The sequence below is a fragment of the Lissotriton vulgaris genome, chromosome 1_1 (assembly GCF_964263255.1).
Source record: "Lissotriton vulgaris chromosome 1_1, aLisVul1.2, whole genome shotgun sequence".
Taxonomy (NCBI): Eukaryota; Metazoa; Chordata; class Amphibia; order Caudata; family Salamandridae; genus Lissotriton; species Lissotriton vulgaris.
The window spans coordinates 230214349-230233121 of record NC_141685.1 but is presented as its reverse complement, the minus strand read 5'-3'; the positions used below and the strand labels follow the sequence as shown (position 1 = coordinate 230233121).

Here is an 18773-nt window from a genome sequence, read left to right as displayed (position 1 = left end):
CTGTTCGATGAAATTCATCACTAAGTCATCCGGATCTGTTCCAAATTTAGGTGCATCCTTGATCCACAGCAACATATGTATATGAGGGGCACCTCTTGCTTGGTACTCCTTTCTCCAGAAGAAATCCAACACCTCTCCAAGAGGTGGATTCTTTTTATTTGTGATGAAAGACATCATAGCTTCAAATCTATGATTGAAGTACCTGCATACATTCACAGGATCCAAAGAACACAGTTCTCCAGGTGTCTTGAATTCAATGTTTTCAATATTTCCATTTGCCTCTCGTAGAAATTCAAGTAAGTCATCCCAGCCATACTCGGCACAGCTCAGAGTGAGGAACCATGTCAGAGTTCCTAAGTTCCTCAGCATACATTTTAAGTCACCATGACGACGGTACCAGTACTCATTAGTACCACGCTGACACGCCATGAGATTAATTAAGTGAGAATCCAAAATACTGTCTTGGACATTGACTTTATGCATAAAGTCACTTGCCGAGATGTTTCGCATCTGTATACCACTTTTTAAGATGTGGTTCACTGCATATGACAGTCCAGACAGATCGCTTTCAAACAGGAGATGAAACAAATAGGGAATGCATTGCCGAAACCTAGGATCTTCTGCATACAATCGTAAAGTCCGGTATTCAGACGCAGGAATTTCACGAGGTCGCTCATCATATCTTCCTCCTTGACCTGTGGGAAATAGCTGTGGGAAACACCGAGCTTCCAAACTTTCCTCCCAAACACTAATGGGACTCCCTTTGGCTTGTTTCATTTGAAACAACTCAATAGCATTCCCCATCACTTCCTTGGAATGCAAAGGATGAACACTATAATGTTCATATATTTCTTCACTTTTAGAGGCCTCTACTTTCTCAATTTGGCCAGCACACAAATCGCTATTCTCTTCATCACTTACTTCCTCTTCTGCAACATATACATTCTTATAGTACTTATTATTTTTCTTCAAATACACTGTTGCCTTTTTGACTTTCCTAACATCCACTAAATCTTGCCATATTTTCTTATTCTTTGTCGGAACCCCATTAACCAAGATAACCAGAGGTTCCTCTTCCACTTTTTCTATTCCAATTGTGTTAATGTTTTTGTTCAAATCTAGAGGCAAATAAACAACTCTTCCCTTTAATCCTCTCTGTAAATCTGCTGGAGGCAACTTCCCTGTCTTTGGCTCCATTCTTACAATAGCCTGAAAGGGATGGATACTTTGAATCAAAATAGATTCATAAGTATTTAAATCCTTCAATTCAGAAGGAATCTCAACCAATTCCAGATTATTATGAACTGCCCTAGCAGGCATCTGGTTTTGGTTTAATTTATTACAACAATAAGTACACACACGTTGATCCGATCCCAAATCAAAATAATTTTCTACCATCAAGTATGTGGCTAAATCCTTCCATTCACTATTATTTTCCCTTTCACTTTTTGCATATAAATCCACTACCTTAGTCTGATTCTTATAATAAGTGCGTCGACAACATACACAAGTGAAATTAGGCCTCTCACTTGATTTCATCTGAAACGTGGCAATTTCCTTCTGAAAATTATCTGTACTGGAAACCTGTACATTATCTTCCACATTACCCTCTACTTCAGGGTCAATTTGAACATTCTCATCTTTACTACCAAAGTAACAAAACTCAATTTCTTCACAAAGATTCTTCACATCTATTTCAGAACCATGCAAAAGAGCAGCACATAACTGTTTAAGCATAATTGCTGGACTCTTAGCATAATACAACATTCTCACTAATTTTCTCACTTTATTATGATGCACTGCTAGCATCCTGAAATGATGAAAAACACTCTGGCATACTCTCCTGGAAAGACAAGCCAGTGAATGACCACGCAAACCTGTCATTTGTCTCACTCTGCAAGGATCTAAATCTTGCAACAACTTCATTTTCTGCTTCAAACTTTTCTTATTAAATGTCCGTATAAAATCACAAAGCAAATTGATGGAAACCTGTCGCACACTGCAAATAGAACTACACTTCCAAATGTACACAGGACCCTTAGGACGTCTTCCTAAAACCTCATCACTTAGCGCCTCTTCTGTCTCTGTTGTCACAAGTTGTTCTTTTTCAACTGGACAACCATCCTTCACTTCATAAGCTCGACCACTGATGTCAACTGCATGCACCAAATCATTATCCTGAAAATAAGTCTCCTCATTAAAAAATGCCTCAGAACTTGAACTATGCATCCATTCTCCAGAAAAAACTTCACAAAAGTTAGTACGATTTACTACTCTCTTCCATCTACTTTTTGTTTTGAAATCAGAAATTACCTTGCTTAGTTTCCTAATTCTATTGATTACCAAAATAAACAACTTTCGCTTGATTTCAAAAGCATGATCAATAATTTTCTCTACATTTTTCTTCTTCCTATAAAATGCCGCTTTCTGTTGGCCTTTCTTTTTAATATTTTTCAATAAATTAACTAATATCCTATTACGGAACATTCGTTGTCGAATGTCCCTAAACTGTTGTTTCCTTCTACTATCATGCACAGAGTTATCTCTTCCTCTACCAGTAACATTTGTGATGGGTCTCTCCTTTCCATTTAAATTACTTCTCTTTTTGTGAACAGACACATTTTTTTGAGCAAAATTTTTTTTACTACAAATATTTCTTAAGAATGATTTCGTGCTCATACCCGGACCTTTCTTGGTGTTTTGACAAGTATTTGGGGAAGAGGACTGCTGCAATAAAACATCATCCTGCTGTCTTTGACGTTTTCTAGCCTTTCGTATTCGACTTCTGGAAGGCATTTTCCAAACTATGAAAGAATCTGCAGTTGAATCTGTGAAAAAATATAATATAAAATGTTATTAACCACGATTACCAAACAGTAAATAAATAACAGTCATCTAAAACTTAATGCCGTACTAATTATTTAACATAGCAAATATTTTCCACCAGCACTGCATCACAAAAATGACACTCAATGGTACAAAACAGGCATACAACACTCATAAATCACTCCCTAATATTTTAAATCATTAATTCAGGATGACGATAAGATGTAGCCTATCTAAAGGTTTGTTTAGGCCCAGATCTTTGGACTGGGGTGAATGTGTGTCATTGATCCACATTCAGTCCATCACCTGTTTTGTTTATTTGAGGTGAGGCCAACACATGGTTGCAGATAAGATTTTCACTGAAAAAAAACCAAGGTAAAAAAACATGTGAAGGCCTACCAATGAAGTAAATCATTAAATGAAAACCAATACATTTCTGGAAATATGCACTACTAGTGCTTCATAAGATGTTTTGGATCATATTTATAAGTTATTTGAGTATCTAGTATGCTATTTTACATTCTTCATGGTGCAAATTTATTGTAAATACGCTCCCACCTGCGGTTGGCAAATTTAGATTTTGATTATGGGAGTTAGATAGGCATGTTAATAATTTCCCAAAAATGGTATATAACCCCAAACAACCTTTGAAGCAAATGCTCTTAGCCATGTTATCCACCTCCCATTGGATAACATGGCTAAGAAGTGCTTGCAAATGTGATAAAAAAAGGCCTGCAATGCATGAATAACGCAGAAAAATCAGCGATATTCATGCATTTTCCAACAAATGCTCTTAGCCATGTTATCCACTTCCTATTAAATAACATGGCTAAGAACTGCTCAGGGCACCATGAGGAACGCTTTCCATTTAAAAAGGGAAAAATAACATCAAAGACACTAAAATGCCTTCTAAATATGAACCCAAACAACCTATGAAGCAATGTGGAAAAAACTGCCGCAATGCATGAATATAGCAGAAAAATCAGCGATATTCATGCATTTTCCAGCAAATGCTCTTAGCCATGTTATCCACTTCCAATTAAATAACATGGCTAAGAACTGCTCAGGGCCCCATGAGGAACGCTTTCCATTTAAAAAGGGAAAAATAACATCAAAGACACTAAAATGCCTTCTAAATATGAACCCAAACAACCTATGAAGCAATGTGAAAAAAAACGGCCACAATGCATGAATATAGCAGAAAAATCAGCGATATTCATGCATTTTCCAGCAAATGCTCTTAGCCATGTGATCCACTTCCTATTAAATAACATGGCTAAGAACTGCTCAGGGCCCCATGAGGAACGCTTTCCATTTAAAAAGGGAAAAATAACATCAAAGACACTAAAATGCCTTCTAAATATGAACCCAAACAACCTATGAAACAATGTGAAAAAAAACGGCCACAATGCATGAATATAGCAAAAAAATCAGCGATATTCATGCATTTCCCAGCAAATGCTCTTAGCCATGTTATCCACTTCCTATTAAATAACATGGCTAAGAACTGCTCAGGGCCCCATGATGAACGCTTTCCATTTAAAAAGGGAAAAATAACATCAAAGACACTAAAATGCCTTCTAAATATGAACCCAAACAACCTATGAAGCAATGTGAAAAAAAACGGCCACAATGCATGAATATAGCAGAAAAATCAGCGATATTCATGCATTTTCCAGCAAATGCTCTTAGCCATGTTATCCACTTCCTATTAAATAACATGGCTAAGAACTGCTCAGGGCCCCATGAGGAACGCTTTCCATTTAAAAAGGGAAAAATAACTTCAAAGACACTAAAATGCCTTCTAAATATGACCCCAAACAACCTATGAAGCTCTAACAGTACATATCCTGAAATTTAATTCATTTCAAAATTCGTTTTTAAACACAGCATATAAATCAATTGTATACCTGCATTCATGAAGAAATGACTAAAAATGTCCTTGAGACACATGAAAGTGTTTTCTGGAATGCCCTAGCACCATTTTTGGGACACTATTAACATGGCTAGGTAACTCCCATAATCAAAATCTAAATTTGCCAAGCACAAGTGGGAGCGTATTTACAAGACACTTGTCCCATGAGGAACACTTTACATTTTAAAAGGCGAACACAACATCTTAGACACTCAAATACCTTATAAATATGGCCCAAAACAACCTATGAAGCTCTAGCAGTACATATCCAGAAATGTAATTGATTTCTTAAATCGTTTTTAAAAGCAACATATCTGTTTCAGCTTACATAACAGACCATGAAATGGCCTCCATGTATTACAATATCTTGTGTAACTGCATGCCAGAATGTTACACCAAATATACAATTATAATTTCTCTTTGAAACTAATTCTATTAGTATATCACTAGAGACAAAACCACATTTTAAAAACACAGCTTTCTTCATCATTTTCTCCTTAAATCATACTATTCTCTATCTAAATTAAATAAATCTTTTCTCTCCTTAGCAAATATTTTTTGAGTTTTGAAAACAGTCTCAGAAATACACCAAATTGTCTTCAGCAGAAGAAAAAGGATGCACTCCAAAGGCTGCAGCTATTGAAAGCACAGAAATACAGATATTCTTTTCACATATCTCTCATATTAGCCAATCATACCTCTTCCCTCACTTTTTTCAAATCAAAACCCTTCCCCCCTCTGCCCTGTCTGCCTTGTTTCCATAGCAACCACCTCCTGGAAGACCTCTCATGTTTGCAAATTCACACAACAATGTTTCAATTGAACTCTGAACTCTCAGTGCACCTGCGTATCCAGTGCAATCTTTCATTAAATGTTTCTTCCTTGACCATTCAAATTACATCTTTCAAAGAACACATCCATGCACCCTAACTTTCTGTTTTCAGAAATGGAAATGCACCAATCACTGCTAATGAATCATTAGCATTGTAAATCCACAGTTTTTTTTCTTTAGAAACTCCTACTGTTTCAACTGCCCTTTCATTACCACACTTCATCTGACTGCAGAACAACCTTCTTCCACCATGTTTAACGTCTGGATTGTTGGACATAGTTACATCCACTGGGCTCAAATGTATGCTGAGAGCAGAAATTTACACAACCTCAATTTACAAGATGTGGAAATTAAGTGGTTGGGCCAAAGAGGATTAAAATGTCACCAATTGATACCATTGGTGAAAACCTTTATGCATTTGCCAAAACCTGACCTGTTAATAGTGCACTGTGGAGGTAATGATTTGGGCACTTTGACAGGGGTAGGTCTGGAAATGCTTTTAAAGGACACCTTGGAGCAATTAATGGCACTTTTTCCTCAAACTGCCTTGGTATATTCCAATATATGCCAAAGACAGAAATGGAGGTGGTCCAACCAATTTTGTCCACAAATTGAGAAGGCGAGGAAGCATGTAAACAAATCTGTTTCAGCTTACATGAGAGACCATGGAATGGGCTCTCTGTACAACAATAACTTGCGTTACTACATGCAAGATATCTACAGAGGAGATGGAGTTCACTTCTCAGATGAGGGCAACAGAATTTTCATTCTGAATTTAAGACTGTGCATTGGTACCTACTTATAAGTACCTAAATGTACCATAAACCCAAAAGCTCTTCTCAGAGCTACCCTACATCTGATCACTCACAATTATTATTTTTCTCTAACTTTTTTCACTAATTTTCCACAAAATTCGCTCCCCGGAGCGCTACCCGGTTCGCTAACCGAAAGCTAACCTCGCGGAATTTAAAAAAAAAAAAATAATAATTCCGCACATATAAGCCTCCTCAGCCACGCTCAGAAAACCTAGGGGGTCAAGATAAGTCTACCATGACCCCTTCTACCCATTCTAAACATTATTTGCCCTCCATCTTGTATCTTAATGCGAACGAAACACAAAATGGTGGACTCCCGTGACGCTTAAGGTTCGCTAACCGGGCAGCTTCCCGGAAAGCGGTCCTAAAAAAAGGCGGGAAAGTAATTTACAGAAAAACGACTAGAGACACTCTCACCAAATATAGATTAGCTCATACTACATAACAATCCCTTCCATTCTCACAAATTTCATTGAAATTCCATTTAGCCATTTAGCCTGTAGACCTCTCCAAGTACCGTGAGGTAAATTACTTCACAAAACACATCTGAATTGTTGGAATTGACAACCAATGAAAATGTTACTTTCATTTTCTACTTTTATTACCTGACATTTAATTGGTTATATACCTGTATATATATAAAGGGAGAGAAGGAAACACAGCCATTTTGACTACTACTTCTTGTTGTACCTCCTATTTCAATAGCTTCAAAAAACTTCAACTTCTTTGTGAAGGTAAGTTATAATTTAATATATTGTGCACTATGACTTAATATAGTAGACTTTTTCTGCTACATATACACTATCCCTCTGTAGTAGTAATGTATTTAGATAGACTTCTCTGTTATAGTTATCAATGGAGTAAGGCTTGTCTTGGTTAAATCACATACACTTTTTTTTAGTCCTATTTCCACTCTCATACTATACACTGCCAAAAGATAAATTCACTGATAAAAACTGCCTATCTAAAATTAATCCCAACAGTGCCCTATCTCTACTAATATATATTTTTTTAATCCAAATTTCAGGCAAAATGGAAGGCGAGCAGCAAGTTTCATTTTCGATTGAACTGAAGGAGAGCAGCCAAGACAAACTTGATGACTTTATGGATGACAGTAGAGACCACGAACTTCTACAATGTGTTGAAGCAGTAGACAACTTGCTTCAAAATGAAAAACAATTACACCCTATAATAAATTATGACATTTCTGACAATGAAATGTTAGAAAATTTAATAAAGTATGAAACACAATCATAATAAAAAAAATAAATAAATAAAGAAAACAAAAAAAAACAAGAAAAACAACAAACAATTAACATACAGTATTAGAAAAGTCTTTCATTCTTTTATCCATAAAGTTCGCTGCCCAGAAAGCTATCCGGTTCGCGAACTTGGCGCTTACCACGCAAAAAAAAATTTTTTTTTTTTGGACCCTCCTAGGCCCTTTTAAAACCTCCACATAAAACCTAGGGGGTCAACGAGGATCTACTATGCCCCCTTATGGTAATTTCCCCCTTTGTTTTGGCCTCCTCTTGTCTCTCGATCCTACCGAGAGACAAGATGGCGGCCGCTCCGGACTGTTTAGAATGTTGACAGACACCGGAGGGCCAATCAGCTTCTCATCGCAAAGTTCCGTTACGCGAAAGGTTCGCTAACCGGATAGCTGCCCGGAGCGCTGTTACAGATATATATCTTGATTTAAACGTTAATTTCTCAAAATCCACTGAAGCACATATATTGAGACCTAGCAAAGGCACATCAGGCTAACAGTCCCTACAATTTTGCCAAGTTTCGTGAAAATCCATTCAGCCGTTCGGGCTAAAAGTGAGTCCAACCGCCCTATGGAAATTAACATGGGAAAAAGGCGTTTTGGGACCCCCCTTTTTTCTCGGCCCCCCCTCCACAAAACCCCCCCAAATTTTCATGGTCTGCTCGGAAACAAAATGTGCCATTTTCCTGAAAATTTCAGCCAATTCCGTCCACAAACGCAAAAGTTATTAGGCATAGAATTTTCAGAAATCCCATAGGGAAAAAATCCTAACTATATATACCTACTGGCGACCGCCAGTAGGTAATATATAATCAGCTCACTTTACCATTTGCAGCTTATAACTATTAGCCACCACGGGTCACTACTAACCAAAAGCACTCATTCTCCTTGTAAATCGTGCCAATCGAGTGGAACAGCAGCCTAGGATTCACAACTGCTTCATCTCATTTTCCAACAGATTGTAGACGTAAATTGGTTTTGATGGTACGCCTGTGCATGCTGAAATATTCAGATCATATTCTGAATTTCAGTTAACACATCAGTAAGCATTTTGGCCATCAGTGAATTCAACCTTTTTTCTCAATCGGAATAGGCAAGGATAATGACAGATATATTTTACAATGTTAGAAAGTACATCATTTTATTTAATTGTGTGAATAAAAGGAATCGCCTCCCCGTCGGGGAATTGAACCCCGGTCTCTGGCGTGACAGGCGGGGATATTGACCACTATACTAACGAGGACTTATTGGCTTAAGTTAAACAGTGCTCACCTCCCTGGGGTTAAGGCATGCCCTCGATCAATTCTCAGTATTGTAATAGGCAGAATTGCTGCTTTTGGTTAGGACAAGTAATCTTTTTTCCTAAATTATTACAATACAGAAATTCCTAGCCAAAAACAATTAGTTTTATGAAGAAATTATTTCATTGAAATAAATATCTATCGATCTGTCTATCTAGCTATCTTTCTATTCATCAATATATATATATTTATATATATATATATATATATAATCAGCTCACTTTACCATTTGCAGCTTATAACTATTAGCCACCAGGGGTCACTACTAACCAAAAGCAGTCATTCTACTTGTAAATCGTGCCAATCGAGTGGAACAGCAGCCTAGGATTCACCACTGCTTCATCTCATTTTCCAACAGATTGTAGACGTAAATTGGTTTTGATGGTACGCCTGTGCATGCTGAAATATTCAGAGCATATTCTGAATTTCAGTTAACACATCAGTAAGCATTTTGGCCATCAGTGAATTCAACCTTTTTTCTCAATCGGAATAGGCAAGGATAATGACAGATATATTTTACAATGTTAGAAAGTACATCATTTTATTTAATTGTGTGAATAAAAGGAATCGCCTCCACGTCGGGGAATTGAACCCCGGTCTCCCGCGTGACAGGCGGGGATACTGACCACTATACTAACGAGGACTTATTGGCTTCAGTTAAACAGTGCTCACCTCCCTGGGGTTAAGGCATGCCCTCGATCAATTCTCAGTATTGTAATAGGCAGAATTGCTGCTTTTGGTTAGGACAAGTAATCTTTTTTCCTAAATTATTACAATACAGAAATTCCTAGCCAAAAACAATCAGTTTTATGAAGAAATTATTTCATTGAAATAAATATCTATCGATCTGTCTATCTAGCTATCTTTCTATTCATCAATATATATATATATATATATATATATATATATATATATATATATATATATATATATATATATATATATATATATATAATCAGCTCACTTTACCATTTACAGCTTAAAACTATTAGCCACCACGGGTCACTACTAACCAAAAGCAGTCATTCTCCTTGTAAATCGTGCCAATCGAGTGGAACAGCAGCCTAGGATTCACGACTGCTTCATCTCATTTTCCAACAGATTGTAGACGTAAATTGGTTTTGATGGTACGCCTGTGCATGCTGAAATATTCAGATCATATTCTGAATTTCAGTTAACACATCAGTAAGCATTTTGGCCATCAGTGAATTCAACCTTTTTTCTCAATCGGAATAGGCAAGGATAATGACAGATATATTTTACAATGTTAGAAAGTACATCATTTTATTTAATTGTGTGAATAAAAGGAATCGCCTCCCCGTCGGGGAATTGAACCCCGGTCTCTGGCGTGACAGGCAGGGATACTGACCACTATACTAACGAGGACTTATTGGCTTCAGTTAAACAGTGCTCACCTCCCTGGGGTTAAGGCATGCCCTCGATCAATTCTCAGTATTGTAATAGGCAGAATTGCTGCTTTTGGTTAGGACAAGTAATCTTTTTTCCTAAATTATTACAATACAGAAATTCCTAGCCAAAAACAATTAGTTTTATGAAGAAATTATTTCATTGAAATAAATATCTATCGATCTGTCTATCTAGCTATCTTTCTATTCATCAATATATATATTTATATATATATATATATATAATCAGCTCACTTTACCATTTGCAGCTTATAACTATTAGCCACCAGGGGTCACTACTAACCAAAAGCAGTCATTCTACTTGTAAATCGTGCCAATCGAGTGGAACAGCAGCCTAGGATTCACCACTGCTTCATCTCATTTTCCAACAGATTGTAGACGTAAATTGGTTTTGATGGTACGCCTGTGCATGCTGAAATATTCAGAGCATATTCTGAATTTCAGTTAACACATCAGTAAGCATTTTGGCCATCAGTGAATTCAACCTTTTTTCTCAATCGGAATAGGCAAGGATAATGACAGATATATTTTACAATGTTAGAAAGTACATCATTTTATTTAATTGTGTGAATAAAAGGAATCGCCTCCCCGTCGGGGAATTGAACACCGGTCTCCCGCGTGACAGGCGGGGATACTAACCACTATACTAACGAGGACTTATTGGCTTCAGTTAAACAGTGCTCACCTCCCTGGGGTTAAGGCATGCCCTCGATCAATTCTCAGTATTGTAATAGGCAGAATTGCTGCTTTTGGTTAGGACAAGTAATCTTTTTTCCTAAATTATTACAATACAGAAATTCCTAGCCAAAAACAATCAGTTTTATGAAGAAATTATTTCATTGAAATAAATATCTATCGATCTGTCTATCTAGCTATCTTTCTATTCATCAATATATATATATATATATATATATATAATCAGCTCACTTTACCATTTGCAGCTTATAACTATTAGCCACCACGGGTCACTACTAACCAAAAGCACTCATTCTCCTTGTAAATCGTGCCAATCGAGTGGAACAGCAGCCTAGGATTCACAACTGCTTCATCTCATTTTCCAACAGATTGTAGACGTAAATTGGTTTTGATTATACGCCTGTGCATGCTGAAATATTCAGATCATATTCTGAATTTCAGTTAACACATCAGTAAGCATTTTGGCCATCAGTGAATTCAACCTTTTTTCTCAATCGGAATAGGCAAGGATAATGACAGATATATTTTACAATGTTAGAAAGTACATCATTTTATTTAATTGTGTGAATAAAAGGAATCGCCTCCCCGTCGGGGAATTGAACCCCGGTCTCTGGCGTGACAGGCGGGGATATTGACCACTATACTAACGAGGACTTATTGGCTTAAGTTAAACAGTGCTCACCTCCCTGGGGTTAAGGCATGCCCTCGATCAATTCTCAGTATTGTAATAGGCAGAATTGCTGCTTTTGGTTAGGACAAGTAATCTTTTTTCCTAAATTATTACAATACAGAATTTCCTAGCCAAAAACAATCAGTTTTAGGAAGAAATTATATTCATTGAAATAAATATCTATCGATCTTTCTATCTAGCTATCTTTCTATTCATCAATATATATATATATATATATATATATATATATATATATATATATATATATATATATATATATATATATATATATAATCAGCTCACTTTACCATTTACAGCTTAAAACTATTAGCCACCACGGGTCACTACTAACCAAAAGCAGTCATTCTCCTTGTAAATCGTGCCAATCGAGTGGAACAGCAGCCTAGGATTCACGACTGCTTCATCTCATTTTCCAACAGATTGTAGACGTAAATTGGTTTTGATGGTACGCCTGTGCATGCTGAAATATTCAGATCATATTCTGAATTTCAGTTAACACATCAGTAAGCATTTTGGCCATCAGTGAATTCAACCTTTTTTCTCAATCGGAATAGGCAAGGATAATGACAGATATATTTTACAATGTTAGAAAGTACATCATTTTATTTAATTGTGTGAATAAAAGGAATCGCCTCCCCGTCGGGGAATTGAACCCCGGTCTCTGGCGTGACAGGCGGGGATACTGACCACTATACTAACGAGGACTTATTGGCTTCAGTTAAACAGTGCTCACCTCCCTGGGGTTAAGGCATGCCCTCGATCAATTCTCAGTATTATAATAGGCAGAATTGCTGCTTTTGGTTAGGACAAGTAATCTTTTTTCCTAAATTATTACAATACAGAAATTCCTAGCCAAAAACAATTAGTTTTATGAAGAAATTATTTCATTGAAATAAATATCTATCGATCTGTCTATCTAGCTATCTTTCTATTCATCAATATATATATATATATATATATATATATAATCAGCTCACTTTACCATTTGCAGCTTATAACTATTAGCCACCACGGGTCACTACTAACCAAAAGCACTCATTCTCCTTGTAAATCGTGCCAATCGAGTGGAACAGCAGCCTAGGATTCACAACTGCTTCATCTCATTTTCCAACAGATTGTAGACGTAAATTGGTTTTGATGGTACGCCTGTGCATGCTGAAATATTCAGATCATATTCTGAATTTCAGTTAACACATCAGTAAGCATTTTGGCCATCAGTGAATTCAACCTTTTTTCTCAATCGGAATAGGCAAGGATAATGACAGATATATTTTACAATGTTAGAAAGTACATCATTTTATTTAATTGTGTGAATAAAAGGAATCGCCTCCCCGTCAGGGAATTGAACCCCGGTCTCTGGCATGACAGGCGGGGATATTGACCACTATACTAACGAGGACTTATTGGCTTAAGTTAAACAGTGCTCACCTCCCTGGGGTTAAGGCATGCCCTCGATCAATTCTCAGTATTGTAATAGGCAGAATTGCTGCTTTTGGTTAGGACAAGTAATCTTTTTTCCTAAATTATTACAATACAGAAATTCCTAGCCAAAAACAATCAGTTTTAGGAAGAAATTATATTCATTGAAATAAATATCTATCGATCTTTCTATCTAGCTATCTTTCTATTCATCAATATATATATATATATATATATATATATATATATATATATATATATATATATATATATATATATATATATATATATATATATATATATATATAATCAGCTCACTTTACCATTTACAGCTTAAAACTATTAGCCACCACGGGTCACTACTAACCAAAAGCAGTCATTCTCCTTGTAAATCGTGCCAATCGAGTGGAACAGCAGCCTAGGATTCACGACTGCTTCATCTCATTTTCCAACAGATTGTAGACGTAAATTGGTTTTGATGGTACGCCTGTGCATGCTGAAATATTCAGAGCATATTCTGAATTTCAGTTAACACATCAGTAAGCATTTTGGCCATCAGTGAATTCAACCTTTTTTCTCAATCGGAATAGGCAAGGATAATGACAGATATATTTTACAATGTTAGAAAGTACATCATTTTATTTAATTGTGTGAATAAAAGGAATCGCCTCACCGTCGGGGAATTGAACCCCGGTCTCCCGCGTGACAGGCGGGGATACTGACCACTATACTAACGAGGACTTATTGGCTTCAGTTAAACAGTGCTCACCTCCCTGGGGTTAAGGCATGCCCTCGATCAATTCTCAGTATTGTAATAGGCAGAATTGCTGCTTTTGGTTAGGACAAGTAATCTTTTTTCCTAAATTATTACAATACAGAAATTCCTAGCCAAAAACAATTAGTTTTATGAAGAAATTGTTTCATTGAAATAAATATCGATCGATCTGTCTATCTAGCTATCTTTCTATTCATCAATATATATATTTATATATATATATATATATAATCAGCTCACTTTACCATTTGCAGCTTATAACTATTAGCCACCAGGGGTCACTACTAACCAAAAGCAGTCATTCTACTTGTAAATTGTGCCAATCGAGTGGAACAGCAGCCTAGGATTCACCACTGCTTCATCTCATTTTCCAACAGATTGTAGACGTAAATTGGTTTTGATGGTACGCCTGTGCATGCTGAAATATTCAGAGCATATTCTGAATTTCAGTTAACACATCAGTAAGCATTTTGGCCATCAGTGAATTCAACCTTTTTTCTCAATCGGAATAGGCAAGGATAATGACAGATATATTTTACAATGTTAGAAAGTACATCATTTTATTTAATTGTGTGAATAAAAGGAATCGCCTCCCCGTCGGGGAATTGAACCCCGGACTCCCGCATGACAGGCGGGGATACTAACCACTATACTAACGAGGACTTATTGGCTTCAGTTAAACAGTGCTCACCTCCCTGGGGTTAAGGCATGCCCTCGATCAATTCTCAGTATTGTAATAGGCAGAATTGCTGCTTTTGGTTAGGACAAGTAATCTTTTTTCCTAAATTATTACAATACAGAAATTCCTAGCCAAAAACAATCAGTTTTATGAAGAAATTATTTCATTGAAATAAATATCTATCGATCTGTCTATCTAGCTATCTTTCTATTCATCAATATATATATATATATATATATATAATCAGCTCACTTTACCATTTGCAGCTTATAACTATTAGCCACCACGGGTCACTACTAACCAAAAGCACTCATTCTCCTTGTAAATCGTGCCAATCGAGTGGAACAGCAGCCTAGGATTCACAACTGCTTCATCTCATTTTCCAACAGATTGTAGACGTAAATTGGTTTTGATGGTACGCCTGTGCATGCTGAAATATTCAGATCATATTCTGAATTTCAGTTAACACATCAGTAAGCATTTTGGCCATCAGTGAATTCAACCTTTTTTCTCAATCGGAATAGGCAAGGATAATGACAGATATATTTTACAATGTTAGAAAGTACATCATTTTATTTAATTGTGTGAATAAAAGGAATCGCCTCCCCGTCGGGGAATTGAACCCCGGTCTCTGGCGTGACAGGCGGGGATATTGACCACTATACTAACGAGGACTTATTGGCTTAAGTTAAACAGTGCTCACCTCCCTGGGGTTAAGGCATGCCCTCGATCAATTCTCAGTATTGTAATAGGCAGAATTGCTGCTTTTGGTTAGGACAAGTAATCTTTTTTCCTAAATTATTACAATACAGAAATTCCTAGCCAAAAACAATCAGTTTTAGGAAGAAATTATATTCATTGAAATAAATATCTATCGATCTTTCTATCTAGCTATCTTTCTATTCATCAATATATATATATATATATATATATATATATATATATATATATATATATATAATCAGCTCACTTTACCATTTACAGCTTAAAACTATTAGCCACCACGGGTCACTACTAACCAAAAGCAGTCATTCTCCTTGTAAATCGTGCCAATCGAGTGGAACAGCAGCCTAGGATTCACCACTGCTTCATCTCATTTTCCAACAGATTGTAGACGTAAATTGGTTTTGATGGTACGCCTGTGCATGCTGAAATATTCAGAGCATATTCTGAATTTCAGTTAACACATCAGTAAGCATTTTGGCCATCAGTGAATTCAACCTTTTTTCTCAATCGGAATAGGCAAGGATAATGACAGATATATTTTACAATGTTAGAAAGTACATCATTTTATTTAATTGTGTGAATAAAAGGAATCGCCTCCCCGTCGGGGAATTGAACCCCGGTCTCCCGCGTGACAGGCGGGGATACTGACCACTATACTAACGAGGACTTATTGGCTTCAGTTAAACAGTGCTCACCTCCCTGGGGTTAAGGCATGCCCTCGATCAATTCTCAGTATTGTAATAGGCAGAATTGCTGCTTTTGGTTAGGACAAGTAATCTTTTTTCCTAAATTATTACAATACAGAAATTCCTAGCCAAAAACAATTAGTTTTATGAAGAAATTGTTTCATTGAAATAAATATCGATCGATCTGTCTATCTAGCTATCTTTCTATTCATCAATATATATATTTATATATATATATATATATAATCAGCTCACTTTACCATTTGCAGCTTATAACTATTAGCCACCAGGGGTCACTACTAACCAAAAGCAGTCATTCTACTTGTAAATTGTGCCAATCGAGTGGAACAGCAGCCTAGGATTCACCACTGCTTCATCTCATTTTCCAACAGATTGTAGACGTAAATTGGTTTTGATGGTACGCCTGTGCATGCTGAAATATTCAGAGCATATTCTGAATTTCAGTTAACACATCAGTAAGCATTTTGGCCATCAGTGAATTCAACCTTTTTTCTCAATCGGAATAGGCAAGGATAATGACAGATATATTTTACAATGTTAGAAAGTACATCATTTTATTTAATTGTGTGAATAAAAGGAATCGCCTCCCCGTCGGGGAATTGAACCCCGGACTCCCGCATGACAGGCGGGGATACTAACCACTATACTAACGAGGACTTATTGGCTTCAGTTAAACAGTGCTCACCTCCCTGGGGTTAAGGCATGCCCTCGATCAATTCTCAGTATTGTAATAGGCAGAATTGCTGCTTTTGGTTAGGACAAGTAATCTTTTTTCCTAAATTATTACAATACAGAAATTCCTAGCCAAAAACAATCAGTTTTATGAAGAAATTATTTCATTGAAATAAATATCTATCGATCTGTCTATCTAGCTATCTTTCTATTCATCAATATATATATATATATATATATATAATCAGCTCACTTTACCATTTGCAGCTTATAACTATTAGCCACCACGGGTCACTACTAACCAAAAGCACTCATTCTCCTTGTAAATCGTGCCAATCGAGTGGAACAGCAGCCTAGGATTCACAACTGCTTCATCTCATTTTCCAACAGATTGTAGACGTAAATTGGTTTTGATGGTACGCCTGTGCATGCTGAAATATTCAGATCATATTCTGAATTTCAGTTAACACATCAGTAAGCATTTTGGCCATCAGTGAATTCAACCTTTTTTCTCAATCGGAATAGGCAAGGATAATGACAGATATATTTTACAATGTTAGAAAGTACATCATTTTATTTAATTGTGTGAATAAAAGGAATCGCCTCCCCGTCGGGGAATTGAACCCCGGTCTCTGGCGTGACAGGCGGGGATATTGACCACTATACTAACGAGGACTTATTGGCTTAAGTTAAACAGTGCTCACCTCCCTGGGGTTAAGGCATGCCCTCGATCAATTCTCAGTATTGTAATAGGCAGAATTGCTGCTTTTGGTTAGGACAAGTAATCTTTTTTCCTAAATTATTACAATACAGAAATTCCTAGCCAAAAACAATCAGTTTTAGGAAGAAATTATATTCATTGAAATAAATATCTATCGATCTTTCTATCTAGCTATCTTTCTATTCATCAATATATATATATATATATATATATATATATATATATATATATATATATATATAATCAGCTCACTTTACCATTTACAGCTTAAAACTATTAGCCACCACGGGTCACTACTAACCAAAAGCAGTCATTCTCCTTGTAAATCGTGCCAATCGAGTGGAACAGCAGCCTAGGATTCACCACTGCTTCATCTCATTTTCCAACAGATTGTAGACGTAAATTGGTTTTGATGGTACGCCTGTGCATGCTGAAATATTCAGAGCATATTCTGAATTTCAGTTAACACATCAGTAAGCATTTTGGCCATCAGTGAATTCAACCTTTTTTCTCAATCGGAATAGGCAAGGATAATGACAGATATATTTTACAATGTTAGAAAGTACATCATTTTATTTAATTGTGTGAATAAAAGGAATCGCCTCCCCGTCGGGGAATTGAACCCCGGTCTCCCGCGTGACAGGCAGGGATACTGACCACTATACTAACAAGGACTTATTGGCTTCAGTTAAACAGTGCTCACCTCCCTGGGGTTAAGGCATGCCCTCGATCAATTCTCAGTATTGTAATAGGCAGAATTGCTGCTTTTGGTTAGGACAAGTAATCTTTTTTCCTAAATTATTACAATACAGGAATTCCTAGCCAAAAACAATTAGTTTTATGAAGAAATTATTTCATTGAAATAAATATCTATCGATCTGTCTATCTAGCTATCTTTCTATTCATCAATATATATATTTATATATATATATATATATATAATCAGCTCACTTTACCATTTGCAGCTTATAACTATTAGCCACCAGGGGTCACTACTAACCAAAAGCAGTCATTCTACTTGTAAATCGTGCCAATCGAGTGGAACAGCAGCCTAGGATTCACCACTGCTTCATCTCATTTTCCAACAGATTGTAGACGTAAATTGGTTTTGATGGTACGCCTGTGCATGCTGAAATATTCAGAGCATATTCTGAATTTCAGTTAACACATCAGTAAGCATTTTGGCCATCAGTGAATTCAACCTTTTTTCTCAATCGGAATAGGCAAGGATAATGACAGATATATTTTACAATGTTAGAAAGTACATCATTTTATTTAATTGTGTGAATAAAAGGAATCGC

General features: G+C 36.4%; 1 non-coding gene across 1 annotated transcript; it reads right to left on the bottom strand.

Annotated features, from left to right (window-relative positions):
• Positions 1 to 15966: 15966 nt before the first annotated feature.
• TRNAD-GUC (transfer RNA aspartic acid (anticodon GUC)) lies at positions 15967 to 16038 on the bottom strand. The gene has a single exon. It is a non-coding gene; the product is annotated as a tRNA-Asp (tRNA).
• Between the last annotated feature and the right edge of the window lie 2735 nt (positions 16039 to 18773).